Below are 4,690 nucleotides of genomic sequence, written 5' to 3' on the forward strand. Positions count from 1 at the left end.
AATGAAAATAAAATATAGAGAAAGGATCAATAAGGTGCGAAAATGACAAAGGTTGGAACTCTCCTTTTCTCTTAGTCTTTGGATTCATGGGTAATAAGAGCTAAAGTTGCAGCTCAGGAACCAGAGGATCGGGTATGTCGCTCTGCACACCACTCTAGCACCTTTCTCACATATAGGGAGACAGGTCAAAGCTGGTGTTGACGTTATGACTTCCTTCCCAGAGGGGATAAATCTCTCAATGGTTATGTCACCACTTTAAATATTGGGAGTATTCTTCCAATGACCTAGCACTGTCTACACTGGGGCTCAGATCAATTTAACTACTTCTCTTAGGGAAGTGGATTTTCACACCCCTGAGACATGGCTATCTATTATAACTTTTCAGCATAGACCCTGCCAACTGATGTGCCAAGATTACTTCTGCCCCTGCTTTCCTTCTGCCAGCCTGGGAATCCAGCACCCTGTCTTGCTGAGCCAGACACACCCATCTGCTCCAACACAGACCCAGGGTCTGAACCAAGTGCCCAAAAGCTGCAGGCTTAACTGAAAGCAGCTCACAGAAGTGTTCTTGTCTTTAACACTCAGATGCCCAACTTCCAATGGGATCTAAACCCAAATAAATCCATTTTACCCTCTATAAAGCTTGTACAGGGTAAACTCATAAATTGTTCACCTTCTATAACACTGATAGAGAGATATGCACAGCTGTTTGTCATCCCCCCTCAGGTATTAACACATACTCTGAGTTAATTAATGAATAAAAAGTGATTTTATTAAATACAGAAAGTAGGATTTAAGTGGTTCCAAGTAGTAACAGACAGAACAAAGTGAATTACCCAGTAAAATAAAATAAAACATGTAAATCTAAACCTAATACAGTAATATAACTGAATACAGGTAAAATCTCATGCTTAGAGATGTTTCAATAAGTTTCTTTTCTCAGACTGGATGCCTTCCTTGTCTGGGCACACTCCTTTCCCCGGTACAGCTCTTGTTCCAGCTCAGGTGGTAGCTAGGGGATTTCTTATGATGGCTCCCCCTTTGTTCTATTCCACCCACTTATATATCTTTTGCATAAGGCGGGAATCCTTTGTCCCTCTGGGTTCCCACCCCCACCCCTCCTCACTGGAAAAGCACCAGGTTAAAGATGGATTCCAGTTCAGGTGACATGATCACATATCACTGTAAGACCCCAAGCCTTCATTCCTCCCAGCCTGACTCACAGCAAGGCCTGCCTGCAATCACAGCCATCTACAGTCAGTCGTCCTGGTTAATGGGAGTCTTCAAGATTCCAAACCACTATTAATGGCCCACACTTTGCATAATTACAATAGGCCCTCAGAGTTATATTTCATATTTCTAGGTTCAGATACAAGAGTGGTACATTTATACAAATAGGATGATCCCACTCAGTAGATTATAAGCTTTTAATGATACCTTACAAGAGACCTTTTGCATGAAGCATATTCCAGTTACATTATATTCACTCATTAGAATATTTTTATAAAATCATATTGACTGCAACATCACAATGGCTATTCCATTATAGCTTTTCAGCATAGACCAGCCCATAGATGGCTTGTTGATCTGAAAGGCAATGGACTCCAGCCTTTTCCTTGACATTGATGGTTGATGATTCCAGCTTACCTACTTAACAGTGCCTTCCCTGAGATCTGTGGGCAAATCAGGTTTGAAGTGTGCCTTGGATACAGACAATGTGGCCCAATCAAATTGGAATAAGGCAAAATTTGGCCTAAAGTCAGCTGTTTTACCCCAGAAGTTTTCTTAAAATATCTGGTATTTCAAACCACATTCAGTGTGGATGTGTGAACCCCCAAACTATCAAAATATCAAGAAAATATCAAAAATGAAAGAAAAAAACATGGCCAGTTTTGAGGAGGTTTCCATAGCCTGTCCTAATGGTTAAATGGCCATGTTCTAAGAGCTGGCCTCCTCAAAAATGAAAAGGCATCTCAGCACCCGTTAAAATAACTGGACACAAAAATTTGTGACAGAAAAACTGCATCATGCATCCATCACTATTCTTAAAAGTAAGTGGAGGCATCTTGTGACAGATGTCACATCTCTTGTTTGCAAAAAGAAAAGAAAAGAAAAGAAAAGAAAAGAAAAGAAAAGAAAAGAAAAGAAAAGAAAAGAAGTAGAAGAAGAAGTGGGGAACTCAGTGACTTTGCAGTCCAACTGGGTAAAAGGTTATATGACTCATCTCCTCAAGTAGATTTCTTCTTAATAAAAATTGACTTTGAAGCTAATCAAAATAAGTTCCATTTGAAAAAGATAAAAATTAAATCTATACTGGGTCAGTATTCTCATATACACAATTTCTCACACACATTCCCCCACCCCAACCTTTGGAGTGAGGTTTTACATCAGGACATTTTAGGCCAAAGGGGGTAAATTACATCAAATTATCTTTTAAGGATTAGTCACCATTTCCTATATTACTAACTAACTTTAAAAAAGCAAAACTAAAAAACAATACAAGTTTTGTTCCAGTATAGTTCAGTTTATCACATAATTAGTCTCTCACTCTTTCATCCATAACTTCATGTTTAATTTCATTTTCATTGGTAAGAATAATCTACCCAAAGATTAAAAAAAAAATCTTCTCATATATGTTAGTTTTCTTTTAATCCCCCCCCTTCCACCAGTGAACGCTTGAGAATAGTTGTGTTTAGGGATTAAATACAATCCTAGATCTAAATATCTGTAAGATAACAGACATAATGTTTCTATTTAAAAATAGCTATTTTTCTGCAGACATCTCAAATTCAACACTGATTTCATCTTACACACAATTATAGCACCTAAAAATGGTGAGTTCAACCAAAACATCACTTCTATTTCCTCCACATCAGAATGGTTAAGGACACCATTTCTCAAATTTTAGGATTATTTTAAGAGACCTCTTGACTTCAAGGGTAGTGAAGCACTGGAATGGGTTACCTAGGGAGGTGGTGGAATCTCCTTCCTTAGAGGTTTTTAAGGTAAGGCTTGACAAAGCCCTGGCTGAGATGATTTAATTGGTGTTGGTCCTGCTTTGAGCAGGGAGTTGGACTAGATACCTCCTGAGGTCCCTTCCAACCCTGATATTCTGTGATTCTATGAATTGAAGTATAGTGTAATCATTTGCACTTCCTTCAGTTAGTTGCACAGTTTGGGGTCTGCTGCTGTTCACCATTTCAAGTGGAAATTTAGAAACACAACTTTTTCTTTGATAATATGTCCAATAGCTTGGACTATTCGCTCCTGTTAATTGAACTGCACTTTAGTTTTTTCCATGTCATCATGCAAGGATAGGGGAAAAAACAAAACTAAAGTAAGAAATTATGATTGTAACAAATGGTCATTTGTCTGAACATTCCTAATAAATCTGAGCTACATTCTGTCAAACAAAACTAACATCCAGTTATACGACCAAACAGCTGTCATGAAAGATAGAAAAGCCATATCACAGTGAGGTAGAAGACACATTCATTTTCAAGTAAAGTGAAATTCCAGCGCCAGTTACACCTGATGACTCAGAATCAGGATGAGAGATTCCCCCATTGCAGTCTCCTCTGATCCATTGAAACCTGCTTCACTCAGTGCTGTCTCATTAGTGTTACTTACAAAAGTTTTAGCGTCTTCATAATGGGGGGGGGAGGGGAACAGCCAACCTTCACAGAAATGGCTTTGCCAACAGAGGGAAACTGGAATTTAAACTCTAAATGATCACACAGTGCTTTGGATCAATTTGAAATCCCCTTCCAGGTCTGTGACACTTCCATCTCCCACCCTAATTATTCTGATTTAGGATCAAAGACATTCAATCACCATTCCCAAGCACAGAGAGCTAAGAACACTACCTCATCAGACACTTTGGGAAGTGAAGGAAGGTAACAGTTATTGGGTGTGGGGAAGGAGTGAATCCCTCCAACACAATCTCTCTCTTTGCAGCACCACAGAGGTTGAAATGCCATTTATTTTCCCATCCCTGTCCCGATCTTGATATTTAAATGTAAAAAACCCTCAAAACCCTGCTGTTCAGCCCAATCCAGGATAACACCAGAACAACTGGGAATGAGTCAATCTGTCCTTAAAGAGGAACTTGGTGACTCTAACAATAACTTTGCAGTGGGAGAAAGAGTATAAATGTGATGCTCCAGGTTTGTTTAGACTAGGAAATATGATGGAGTTGAGGTCAGATCAGGAGGAAATATGCTAGATAAACTCAGCCACTATACAGGGCCCATGTCTTTACTGCAAGAATAGTTGTCTTTTTACATCAGGAAAGTGAACTCAAGCTAGCTAACTCCATGGAAACCACAGTGATGAGGCCCAGGTAGATTTTACCTCGATGTAGATCGCTGAAGACATGCCCTATCTCCCACACCTGGAGTGATGGACAGTCCTGGTAGAGAGGACACATACACCAATGACTCATAGGAAAATGGAGTTGATAGAAGGGACCACAGGAGTCACACCAAAGAAGGGTAAGATTCAAAAGGCAAAAGTGGGCAACTCATCTGTGGGAGTTGAGGGACTACAGTGTGCAAAAGATGCAAGGAGCCTTAAAAGCCACTTACCTGGGAATTGTCAAAAGAAAGACTTAAAAAAATTGACAGCTCTAAACAAGGTTTTTATGGTAATTAGCTCAGTTACAAATTCTCTGATGATAGATAAGGCATGA

This window comes from Malaclemys terrapin, chromosome 15 (assembly GCF_027887155.1).
Source record: "Malaclemys terrapin pileata isolate rMalTer1 chromosome 15, rMalTer1.hap1, whole genome shotgun sequence".
NCBI classification, from domain to species: Eukaryota; Metazoa; Chordata; order Testudines; family Emydidae; genus Malaclemys; species Malaclemys terrapin.